Here is a 14,144-nt window from a genome sequence, read left to right as displayed (position 1 = left end):
ACAAGCAAGGCTGATTATTAAGGGAGTAGAGAAGACAAAATAAAGCAAACAGAATTTGCTGGGACATCAATGAGTTGAAGCCATAGAGAGTTTGATATATACATGAGGTACTTGACTGTGGTCTTCAGACCATTTAGAAAGAAAAACAGCTGATTTGAGATTTACACATTTCCTTAGATGATGCCCGAATTACCAAACTAAGCTATGACCTTTACAACACTCAGGCTTGTTCAATCCAGAGAAATCTGTTACACATATGCCTGTTTATCACAGGGCAGAGATATTCAGAATCAGTCATCCTCTATTATACACAGACTATTTGTATGCGCTTTCATAAAAAAACTGAATTCTGAGAAAAAAATATATAACTTGAAATAGCCAAATATACTAATCTGATTATGACGTAATCTTTGGATATTTTAGGAGAAGTAACATTAAATTGCGTGTATTTTAAGCCATAATGAAAAGAACAGGATATACGTAATGCTAAACTGCATGATATTCCTGACACATCTCTGCATTTGGAAGAAGTAATTACTGCTGCTCTTCTGAACTTTTGGTACCTGCTATTAACCCAGTAGGAAATTTTAAATTGTAACTTACCCTGAAGTCAAACACTCATAGAAATGACTGAGCTCCTCCTTCTCACAGGAATAATAAACATTCTTTCTATCTTCTTTGAACTAAGGGGGCTGAACGTTGCATATAAATAGTATGCCTGTTGTTTTCGTTAAAGTATTCTTTTGCTGTATTATTTCATTTAAAATAGTATAAAGTAAAAAAAAAAGTGGTAAATATAATGCTTTCGTTTTAATCATTGTTATTTTGTACTTGTACTAAGTGTAGGCTAACTATGATATAGATCAGTAAAACAGATATTTGTAATGTTTTTTGTAGAGAACATTCAAAATTGAAATATAAAACCGTTGTCTGTTTTCAAATTAAGACTCTCTGGCTAGTGATTACATGTTCTCACTAGCATGACTTTTCAAAGTTTAATGACTGGATATTTTAGAGAAGGACAGTATTCTATATTAGTCATAATTTTGGGCAATTTCAAATGTACATTTATATCTCTTTCTGGCTGAATAGTTTGGAAGAAACCAGGGAGCTATAATTTGGAGAAAACTGCACTTCTATCAAAAAATAACAAGTGATTTCTGATTTAAGAAAAAAAAATCTTTCTGATATCTCACTGAGTCGTGTGTGTGCATGTGGGTACACGTAACTGAGTGCAACTTGCGTCCCAAACTACCTGATATTTAATATTGTCATGTGGTATTCCAAGAACATTGTTACAAGGCATGGCTTGCTATATTAATTTTTAAAGTAGCTAACATTGAACATATGCCCTGACATACTCTGAAATTAATGTATACTGTGGACATATAGGTGGTGACTGATGGAGGAATAAGGAATTGATTATCCTTATGTGGAAGAATCAAAGGATCGGGGTCCAGAGGAGCTCAGCAGTTTCTAGTTTTGGGATCAAGTGCGAGTTGATGATTGGAAATGGTAATGTATATCATGTTATTGGAAGAAATCTTGCATTTAGGCAGCTTATATAAAATAAATAGGCCCAAGATAATTGGCATTTGCTTCAGCAGCTAATGTTTCCACCCCTTTTATTTGTTCATGGAGCTATAAGAAGACATATTGAGGAATTTTATATTTAAAGTTGGTGTCACTTCTGACCTGTGTATCATAATATTTGCAATCCTGTGTGCCTTACATACTCAAATGAGAGAGAATCACCTGAAAGCATACACTATAACATAAAAAAGGAAAAAATGTTACATTAAAATGTCAATTTCTTCCCTTTTTTCCCCGATTTAATCAAAATTGTGAAATACATTTTTACAGCAACTCTGGGAAAATATCCTCATGCCTCATAGGTACTTGAAAGGAAGTAATAAATTTGCTTAGTACAATGTAAGACATCCTGTGAGAGCGCTATAAATACTTGTTGACTGGCTGACTAAAATAATATATACTCTTTCTCATGAGGCTGCAATTGCTAAAGAGGTATTGAACAAATTCTAATTGAAATAATTCTGAAAATCGTTTCAATTTTGGGAAAATTCCACTTTACAAGTAGGAACCTTCATCAAAGATTTATAGCAACTAAATGAAGTAACCTATAAAACATATCAAAAAGACTATTTGACATGGTGGCAGAGGAATAGAGTTGGTCTTGCTATAATAATTGTATTATTCAGAAAATGCTTGTTTTAAAATTAAGATATTATTATGATGCAAATGGGAATATGAGGGTAGCATGCACATATTTATTTTTATTTGTCTGATTTATTTTACCCATTTCTATTACTATCAAAGCTCCTATTGGAAGTAAAGCTTTAAAAACATTGCAACATGAAAGTAACTTTTACATCAGTAAGAATCACCAAATAAAAGTGTAAGAATATATGCAAACTCACGAGATGGTGAAGCATACATTGTAAGCAATAAATAAATATTAGCACTTTTAGAAATTTTAATCAACTTTATTGAGATGTAATTTGCATTTTAATAATCATCCATTTTGAGTGTACCTTTTAAAATATGTTCGACAATGTCGAACTCTATTATTTACCACCCCAAAAGATTTCCTTATATTCTTTTCTCTAGTCCCAAGTAATGACCAATATGCTTTTTGAGACTACATATTAATTTTCCTCTTCTAAGTCTCACACAAATTGAATCGACAGTATATCTATCCTATTTGACGACTGGCTTCTTTTAATCGGCATAATGTGTTCATGAATGCCGTTAAATGTTATCAGTACTTTCCTACTTTCCATTGCTGAATAGTATTCTCTTGTAATGAAATTTCTGCAATGTGTGTATTCATTCACACATTAATTGACATTTGGGTTATTTCCAGGTTTTGGATTCTGTGAATAGAGCTGTTATAAACTTTCATATGAGTCTTTGTATACATGTATGTTTTCTTTTCCCTAGGATAAACATGTATAAATGGAATTGCTGGGTCATTTGGTATGTGTATGTATATCTAGTTTTATACATTTTCCTGATTTTGAAGTTTATGGATGACCAGAGTGTTATTATCGTTGCTGCTTAAATGCTGTCTTTAATTCTGGACTTATTTTAACCACTTTACATATTGTGGCTGTGTAGTAACAGAGTAACTGGCTCCGAGGTAAAGCTGGCTGTTGGGAAAAAATGTTGTCTTTCTTGTAACAGAGAATGAAACATTTTGCTCCAATTTCTCCTGTCAGTACAAGGACATTCATAGGCTTTCTCAGGCTGCTGAAATATTTACAGTATGAAATTTGGGGAAATAAATTCATTTTTACCAAATTTTAATGGTTTATGTGCAGCAGATATGTATAAAACATTTAGGGTAATTGAAAAAGTTTTCTGCTTTACAGACTACACTTTGACACAGATTTGACATTGAGAAGTTTAACATTCATTATCAGTGCTCCAGCTTTGAAACCAGGAGGTCACTAATGGAAAACTAAAGCTGATCAACAAACTACTGAAGTGAAATGGGAGATAAGCTAAGAATATATGAGAGACACTTTTATTCCTCACTGTGATGAATTTTTTACTGAAGTATGAGTGGCGAAATAAATGGTTAATAGCAGAATAGTCATGCTACCACACACACACACACACACACACACACACACACACCTCACATACTACACAGGTAAACAAACTTACCTGTATCAGTTGTTTAGAATTCTAAATAAAGAATTTTTTAGAGATTAAGTTTATGAAGCTTCAACTCAAAAAAGTTAAATGCCTTAACAGTAAAAAAAAAAAAAAATCAAATATTATGCTAAGTCAGGTGAAAAAAAAGACTGTGTTTACTCTCTTGGTGCCACATCTGGGTACACACACCAAGCATTACGTTTTTAATAAATGATGTTCCCAATACAGAGTTCATTCCAGTTTAGATATTTTACCCTCTACACAATTATAAACTATGATTAATAATGATTAATTTCTAATGGCATATATGTTTAGCTTTATATTAATTTTATGCTCTACTTAAGGATATTTTTAAATTGTAAGATGCTAGAGGCTTATCTTTGTTTACTTAGCAGCAGTAATAAGCAAAAAAAAAAAAAACTCATGGATTAATTGAAATGACATAAGGCATACCCTACAGAATATAAATATTTCAGCATGATACGAGAGTATTAACAGGGAAAACTTCCAGCAAAAGCAGTTAATTAGCACTGAATCATGATGGGTTACTATCTTTGTGCATGATTCTTTAGCCGTGAATTGTCAATAGGCTACATGTAAATGATGAATAGAGTGTGATAGCCTTGACACATTTTCAGCTTAAATCAAGGAGGTGACTGGTCTTATCTTTATCACTAATTAAGCAGTGAAAAAATGTTTTCAGCTATATTACAAAATATAGTTGTTATGATGTCATTGATTAGGGAAATATTTATGTGGCATTTAAAGAGTAGGTCATACACTTCAAAAGGGTGGAATTTTGAGACATTAACTAGAATGATTTTCATTTAATTTGAAATAATACCCATTTGATAATTTGAATATGAATTGTCATGTGTGAAAATAACTAAGTGAAGCTATAACTTTTCTAGCACATTTTAAACTTTTGTCTTACTATTTTATTTCTGTTAGGAACCAATACTAATAAAGTCATCTTGATGTAAAATTGTTTAAAAGACTAGTATTAAAGACCATAAAAATACATAAATATAGCACATTAATGTTTTTCCTAAATTTTTTTTTTTTTCTTTTTGAGACAGAGTCTCACTCTGTCACTCAGACTGGAGTGCATGGCGCAATCTCAGCTCACTGGAACCTCCACCTCCTGGGTTCCAGCGATTCTTCTGTCTCAGCCTCCCTGGTAGCTGGGACTACAGACATGCACCACCATGCCCAACTAATTTTTGTATTTTGGGTAGAGACGGGGTTTCACCATGTTGTCCAGGACGGTCTCTAACTGACCTCAGGTGACCCTCCCGCCTCGACCTCCCCAAGTGTGGGGATTACAGGTGTGAGCCACCATGCGCGGCCTGTCTTGTATTTTTTTATACATGACAATTGACTTTAGTTCCAAATATAAAGCATTTCAGCGCACATTTGTCTATGCTTCAGTTACCCAAATCTCTTTATTTTAATGTATCTTCAAAAAAGCAAGGTCAATGTTTACTTATTCTGGAGTAGATTCACATACACACACATTTGCATATCATAAAGCATATAAAAATAGGGTTTAAAATATGATTAATTCTATACAATTTTTTTTTCAGGAATGTTTAAATAGATAAAATATATTACACTTGATCTTAGCTAAAAGGCCAAGGAGCAATAGACAAACTATATAAATTGATTACATTTATTTGAGAGTTTTATACAATGAAAAATAATTGTGTTTGATAAAACTAGACCAATTACTATTGTCTTTGTTTCCTTTAAGTACTTTTTGTTTATTTTCCACCTCAATATTAAATTTTGGCATGCACAAACACAAATTCACACACTTACACGCATTATGCCCAGGAAACACAGTGTGGGACATCAACTTAAAAATTCTGACAATCATCAAACATATGAGAAAGGAAGTCACTTTTCATCTTCGATTATATACTTCACATTTTATAAAAAAATTTGCATTTGTAGTAGGAATAGTTTCATGTTCATCAATTTTTCTCATGTTTACCACTGTTAGAAATAATCATATCTCTTTTACTAATAATTAATGTTAAAGGAATTTCATCATCACATTTAATGTATATTTCAAGAAAGGGGACAATATATTATTAAACCTACTACATCTCATTTATTTATTAATTTATAATTTCAACTTTTGTTTTAGATACATGTGTAGATTTGTTTCATGGGCATATCGTATGATGTGAATACAAATTATCCCATTACCCAGATAGTGAGCATGGCACCCAACAGTTAGTTTTTTAGACCTTGTGTCTCTCCCCGACTTTATTAGTCCTTGGTGTCTATTGTTGCATCTTTATGGTCATGAATACCCATTATTTAGCTCCCATTTTAAGAGAGAACATGTGGTGTTTGGTTTTCTGCTCCTGTGCTAATTTGTTTAGGATAATGGCCCCCAGCTGCACCCCTGTTGTTGCAAAGAGCATGATTCCATTCTTTTTATGGCTGTGTAGTATTCCAGATTGTATGTATACCACATTTTCTTAATGCAATCCACCACTGACAGGCAGTTTGGTTGATTTCATATCTTTGTTTCTGTGAATAGTGATGCAATGAACACAAGAGTGCACATTTTTAGGGTAGAACAATTTGTTGTCTGTTGGATACATACCCAGTAATTGGATTGCTGAGTCTAACAGTAATTCTGTTTTAAGTTCTTTGAGAAATCTCCAAACTGCTTTCCACAGTAGCTGAACTAATTTATATTTCTGTCAACATGCTACAAGTATTCTCTTTTCAGCATAATCTCGTCAAAATATGTTCTTTTTCATTTTTTAAGCAATAGCCTTTCTTACTTGTATGAAATTTTATCTCGTGTTTCTGATTTTCAGGTCTCTTATTAGTAATGTGGAACTATTTTTTATGTTTGCTAGATTATTATATGTCCTCTTTTGAGAAATGTCTGTTCATGTCTTTCACCTTCTACTTAATGTAGTTTTATTGCTTGTTGAATTGTTTAAGCTGCTTATAGATTCTAGATATTAGATCTTTGTTAGATGCATAGTTTGCAAATATTTTCTCCTATTCTGTAGGTTTCTGTAGGTTGTCTGCCATTCTGTAGGTTGTTCACTCTTTTATCGTCTCTTTTGTTGTGTAGACGCTCCTGAGGTTAATTAGGTACCAATTGTCAATTTTTGTTTTTATTGCAATTGCTTTTGAGGCCTTAGTCATGAATTATTTTCCAAGGCTTATATCCAGGATGGTGTTTCCTGCGTTTTCTAGGATTCTTACAGTGTGCAGTCTTACATTTAAATCTTTAATCCATCTTGAGTACATTTTCATGTATAATGAAAAGCTGGGGTCCAGTTCAGGTAGCCCAGCACCATTTATTGAAAAGGAGTCCTTTCCCCATTGCTTATTCTGTCAACTTTGTTGAAAATCAGGTGGGATTTTTAGGTATAGAATTGCATCATTAGCAAAGAGAAATAGTTTGACTTCTTACTTTTCTAATTTGGAGGTCTTTCACTTCTTTCACTTGCCTGTTTGTTCTAGCTAGAACTTTTGGTACTATGTTGAATAGGAGAGGAGACAGAGGATGTCTTAAGCTTATTCTGATTTTGAAGGGAAATGCTTCCAGCTTTTCTCCCTTCAGTATGATGTTTGTTGTGGGTTTGTCATAGATGGCTCTTATTGTGTTGAAGGTATGTTCTTTCAAAGCTTAGTTTGTTGAGGGTTTTTATCGTGAAGAGGTGTTGAATTATACTGAAAGCTTTTCCTGTATCTACTGAGTTGATTATATGGTTTTTAATTCTGTTTCAATGGTGAATCACATTTATTGATTTGCTTATGTTGAACCAATCTTGCTTCTTAGGAATGAAGCCTACTTGGTCACAGTGTATTTACTTTTTGATGTGCTGTTAAATTCGGTTTGCCAGTTTTGTTTTTCTGTTTTGTTTTGTTTTGTTTTGCTTTGCTTTGTTTTTCTTGAAGATTTCTGTGTCTATGTTCATCAGCTATATTGGCCTGTAAGTTTCTTTTTCTGTTTTATCTTTGCCAGGTTTTGGTATCAAAGTGATGCTGGCATCACTGAATGAGTTAGGGATGATTTCATCCTACTTAATTTTTTGGAATAAATTCAGTAGAATTAGTACCAGCTCTTTGTATGTCTAGGAGAATTCTGCTGTGAATCCATTTGATCTGGGGCTTTTTTTTAATTGGTAGGTTTTTATTACAGAGCCAATTTTGGAACTCAATATTGGTCTGTTCGGTGTTTCAATTTCTTCTTGATTCAATCTTAGGAGGTTGTGTGTTTCTAGAAATTTATCCAATTTCTCTACATTTTCTAGTTTGCTGCATAGAAGTTTTCATAATAGTCTCTGATTATCTTTTGTACATTTTGTGAGATGGTAAACCTAATTTACTTTAAAGATAATGTTATGTCTTCTCTGCATTACATTTTCTGTTAATCAAGAAAACATACAAAAATACATACATATATATACATAAATATTACTTCTACTTTGTTTTTCTTAAAACTTCCCCTCTTTCTTTTTCTTTTTTTCTTTTCTTTTTTTTTTTTTTTTTTTTTTTTTGAGATGGAGTCTCACTCTGTATGTAGGCTATAGTCCAATGGTACAGTCTTGGTTCACTGCAACCTCTACCTCCCAGGGACAAATGATTCTCCTGCCGCAGCCTCCCGAGTGGCCAAGATTACAGACACCTGCCAACATGCCTGGCTAATTTTTGTGTTTTTAGTAGAGATGGGGTTTCACCATATTAGCCAGGCTTGTCTTGATCTCCTGATCTCATGAGTCATCCACCTCAGCCTCCCAAAGTGCTGAGATTACAGGCATGAGCCACTGTGCCCGGACTGTTTTGCTTAGTACTCTCTAAGATACACATTTTTGGTTTTGAATAATTAATGGAGTTTCATATGATTTCTATTGTTTACATTTCTCTACAAATCAAAGTTAGGAAATTTTCCAGGTGAACCAAATTCTTCTTCAATTAAATGTCCTAAGCAATTTAGTTAGCTCCAAATAAATATAACTATACTTTCATGTTTATATTTACATTTTCACATACAATCTTTCTAAATTTACCCAAAAGACATCAACACACTACAGTCAAATAGTATAACTCATTTAGATCCGAACAACTAAAAGTCCTTAATGTAATAATTTGTATAAACTTTAAGTATATTTATATATTCTCCATTAAGTGTTCATAGGAGGCTCATGCTTTAAACCTAGTTATTTTGAACATCAGATGTTTTCATAGCAAATTAGTTTTAGATACTTAAATGTTTAGTTTGACACTTTGGCTCAGGTAAGTCTGACAAATTAAATTTTCTCAACAAATATAAATCTGAAATTACTTTGGCATATATATGCCAAAATGATCTTAATTAAATTTTTTCCTCAAATATTTGTTTAAAATAAATTTGTATAAATATCAAATAATTTTCATATAGGTTCAGATACAACTAATTAGATTTGCAGATGTATTATATTTATAAATCCATTGCATGAGTTTTTATAATTTACTTCACAGAGGCAACATTATGTTTCTCATTTTCAGAAAAAAAGTAATGCAGACAAAGGAAATAAACCATGCAACTGAAATTTACTGAGATGTTCTAAACATTGAGTGCAAATAGAAGATAGCCCTTAGTCTCACAGGTTTAATAAACATTTGAAGATTACAGACATTAAAAATATATTTTACAAAAATACAGATATTAAGAAAACATCTAAATCCCAATTCCTGATGCCTTAGCACATTTTAGTCCAGTGATCAGAGCATCACCTATTCTGGGGGCAGGATGGCACATAGAAAAGTGTGGTTTAATTTTTTTCCTGCCATTCCATTGGTATGGTGATTCAGTAGGAGACAAATTTGTTATATAAAAGTTATTTCTTGAAAATCTCAATTCAAAGGCTCCAGTCTACTCCCAATTCATGTGGGGACTTCGCTTGTCAAACTAAAGGTGTCCAGGATTACAAATATGCACAAGTAACATATCAATCACATCTAAAATTGCAACCACTTACTACTGATATAATAACCAAGAACCTCTTTGAAAATCTATGTGTGGTTATAAGGCTATGATAAGTCACTGGCGTTTGGGGGATACCAGTGAACTTCTTTGAGACTGAGTTGATAATGTTGTCAACTGATGAATGAACACTTTAAGTATCTCTGGTTGAGTACAGTGTGCTGGCATAAAGAAAGATAAATAAAAAACTGGAAGTAGTAGATTTTTTATTTTGCTGATTAGAACATATTTTCTAGTTATCCAACAAAATTTTTTTTTTAAATACCTGAAAAGAGAGAGCATAAATTTGAGACTCCTTCTTTGAACTAACAATTTCTCAATTAGGTAAAAATCTGGCTTGAATGATAAGGCATGGCTCAAGCTCAAGCTTGACAAGTACAGATAGAATTTACAAATCTGGACTGCCTCTTTTCTATCTTTTTTCTGTATTTGCGGGTGTTATTTGCTAGTATCCTTTCTCCGGATTCCCAACTAGAGCTATATTCCAACACGATTGAATTTTTGTGTTTCACCATATATATATATATATATATATATATATATATATATATAATTCATTAATCTACTATAGTACGGGAAACCTGAAGGCAGACTATGGCTTACAGAAGTAGGCTAAACTCTGTAGAAGAGTAGAAAGTTCAAAGAGATCCATATTTTGCCTTTGGTTAGCAGAGTAGAAGATTGGATTCTCAAATGTTTATTGTGAATTTCAAAAAAGCTTCCATTTCTTTTTTGAGAGGTCATGGTAAATTGTTCCCATTAAGAGCTTTCAGGTCTGCAAAGATCAAACCTAAGGCAATTTAATCAGGGTGAGGCCTAGGAGCCTGGAATTTTTCAAGTAATATTGGTACCACTCCAGCCAGGCAAGTATGTACGATCAGTCAGCCGTCATATTCATTTTTCCTCCAGGCAAATTCAGTTCAGGAGAATGAGGAGAATGAGACAAAATAATTCTCTTTCTTAATTACACTTAGTAGGTACTGCTAACATAGCAGCTTTCTTCCCAATCTAGTCTCTATTGTGGAAAACTGTTGACAGAAAACCTCTTCTCATTTGTTAGGTCTAGATAATGGAGCAATAATAATGTCTCAAAAGATAAATCGTTTTCAGCTAGAGCTGTGACTTGGAAAACCAGATGGTTTTATGCAAAAACTGAAAACTCAACAAGTCAACTGTTCAGGCACTTTCCTGCTTCTCACCATCTGGCCACCTGTTGCGGAGCTCATCTTGTTTTGGGAATGATTCCACCTGATCTAGGGGTAAGTCCAGCAAAAAATAAAATAAGGGAAATAACAGAAAGAGGCAGATATACAGCCAATATCTAAATCCATTCCTCAAGCACTTAGAGACACTGAGGAAAATGTCATTTTCTTAGCATGATGCTGCTTTGCAGGTAAGCATTACTGTCTGAAAGAACACAATTAAGATTCTCTGTGGGAGGAAGACATGATGAAAAGAAAACTATTTACTATACGAGGGGCTGTGTCTGGTATAATAGGTTCTGATTCTAATATGTTTCATTTGACTCCCTCTTCTCTTTCTTCTACAGAAATATTTAGATTCCTCTGTGCACAGTTCAGAAAGCAGAATGGGCAGAAGGCAAGTACAATTTGGATGCCAAATACAGCATTACTTCCACATGGCAAGAGGAGAGAATTCACAGAGAGAAAACATATCGTTCAAACACTGGACGGGAGAAGCATGTTGCCAGATAGAAAATAGATTCCTGCCTGGATAGGATGGAGGAAATTGGAAAGAAATATCTGCAGATTTCCAAAATAGAGAACACTTTCTCAAGCAATGGACAAAGTCACAGAAGGAAAGTCATGAGATACATCTAGAAAGAGAAAACCAGGCCCAACATCCCAAATTGTTTTCCATATGCAAATTGCAGACAAGATGAAATGGAGATAAGCTTGAATAATTCCAAGGCTCCTAGGCCTCACCTGATTAAGTTTCCTTAGCTTTGACCTTTGCAGACCTGAAAGTTCTTAATGGGAATAGTTTACCATGACCTCTCAAATAAGAAATGAAATTCTTTCTAAATTCATAACAAATGTTTGAGAATTCAATCTTCTACTTTCTCTGCTAACCAAAAGCAGAGTATGCTTCTCTTTGAAATTTCTACTCTTCTACAGAGTTTAGTCTCCTTCTGTAAGCCATAGCAGTCTGCCTTCAGGTGTCCCATACTATAGTTGATTAATGAATATATATGCCTGGTGAAATACAAAAATTCATTTGTGTTGGAATATAGCTATAGTTGGGAATCCAGAAAAAGAATACTAGCAAATAATGCCCAGAAATACAGAAAAAATAGATAGAAAAGAGACAGTCTAGATTTGTAAATTCCATCTGCTCTTGTCAAGCTTGAGCTTGAGCCATGCCTTATCGTTCAAGATAGATTTTTACTCAGTTGAGAAATTCTGAGTCCAAAGTAAATGTCTCAAATTCATGCAAGAGGGATGTTTGCCCCCATCACTCAATCACCTCCCACCAGTCTGCCCCCCCAGCACATGGGGATTACAACTCAAGATGAAATTTGCATAGGGACACAGAGACAAATTATACCACTTTTGAAGTTGAATAATGTGAGCATAAGAAATTACCAGTGGTTAAGAAAAAAGAAAGTAACTTTTTGACTAGGATATTATAAGAAAGCTTTCAGAAAGAAGTAGGCATCCATCACCTCCAAAAATTTCTATGGTTTTTGTGAAGTTTTCTTTTAAATTTCTTTTGGTGAGAACACTGAATATGATATTTATTCTCTCAACATATTTTATTTTATTTTACTTTATTATTATTATTTTGCAGATGAAGTCTTACTCTGTCACCCAGACTGGAGTGCAGTGGCACAATCTCAGCTCACTGCAACCTCTGTCTCCCAGGTTCAAGCAATTCTCCTGTCTCAACTCCCGAGGAGCTAGGATTACAGGCATGCATCACCATACCAAACTAAGTTTTTGTATTTTTAGTAGAGATGGGGTTTCACCATTTTTGCCAGGCTGGTCTTGAACTCCTGACCTCTGATGATCCACCCACCTTGGCCTCCCAAAGTACTAGGATTACAGTCATGAGCCACTGTGCCCGGCCGCAACATATCTTAAAATATACAATACTCTTTTGTTTACTGTTGGCATTGTATCATACAGAAGATCACTAGAATATATTCATCTTGAATCTTAGTCTATTTCTACTATTATAGAAACATACCACTAACTGGGAATTTATAAATAACAGAAATTCATTTCAGATATTTCGTTTTTTCTATTTAATATATTTAATAATTATATTATTTCTAAAGCTTTCCACAAAGGGGCATGACAGTTTTTTAATTTATTGAAAACGTATCTTTTTAAAAAGTCAGTGTTAATACTGAAACTATAATACAAATTTTAAATTATTGACATATACCATAAAACACAATGAAGATCATTTTATTTAAATAAAAAAGAATAATATTTCACTAGGCAATAAATCCAACATATTTATTTTCTCTCTACATCTACATCCAATGGTGATATTTTATAGACTAGTTTCCAAACAGGTGCAAAGTTTTACAAAGCGATGAAAGCCATGTTTTGATCAGGAATACTATGGCTCACATTCCATGTAGGTTGTTTTATAGCAAATACTAGTTTGCCAAGCTTCAGCTGGCAAAATGCTAAGTTGTGAAATCAGTATCGTCCAGATGATTGTTTCTCCTTGCCCTAGAGAGACTGGGAAATCCTAGATCAAAGTATTGACAGATACAGTGTCTGGTGAGAGACTCTCTCTGCTTCCAAGATGGTGTCTTGTTGTATCTTCACATGACAGAAGGTGGAATGGCAAAGGAAAGGAACAGCTCCCTTATATATCCTTTATAAGATCATTAATCCCTTTATGAAAACAGACGCACCCCTCTAAAGAACCCACCTATTTATACTCTTACTTTGGGGATTCTGTTTCAACATATAAATTTTGGGAGGACATTATTCATACCATGGCATCTTGTATAACATATACTCACTGAAGAATAATTGCCCACTTCCTCCTTCCCCAGCCCCCAACAACCACCATTCTTATTCTCTCCTTCTATGAGTTTAACTATTTTAGATATTTTATATAAGTGGAATCGTGCAGTATTTTTCCTTCTTTTCTTGGCTTATTTTACTTATCACAACATCCTTCCAGTTTCATACATGCTGACACAAATGGTAAGATATGGCATAATGGCAGGCTGAGTAATGTCACATTGTAGGTGGCATATTTTCTTTATCCATCTATGTATTGATGGACATTTGGTTTGTTTCTGTATCTTGGATATTAAAGATAGTCCTGCAACAAAAATAATGTGGCAATGAACATTGATGTATGTGTCTTCCAGATCCTAATTGCAATTTTTGGGTGTATACTCAGAAATGAGATTGCTGGATAGAATGGTAGTTCTATTTTAACTTTCTGAGGAACCTTTATCATG

This window comes from Aotus nancymaae, unplaced genomic scaffold, assembly GCF_030222135.1.
Source record: "Aotus nancymaae isolate 86718 unplaced genomic scaffold, 86718_ANA_hifiasm-v0.15.2.pri h1tg000014l, whole genome shotgun sequence".
NCBI lineage: Eukaryota > Metazoa > Chordata > Mammalia > Primates > Aotidae > Aotus > Aotus nancymaae.
This window is presented reverse-complemented; position numbering follows the sequence as displayed.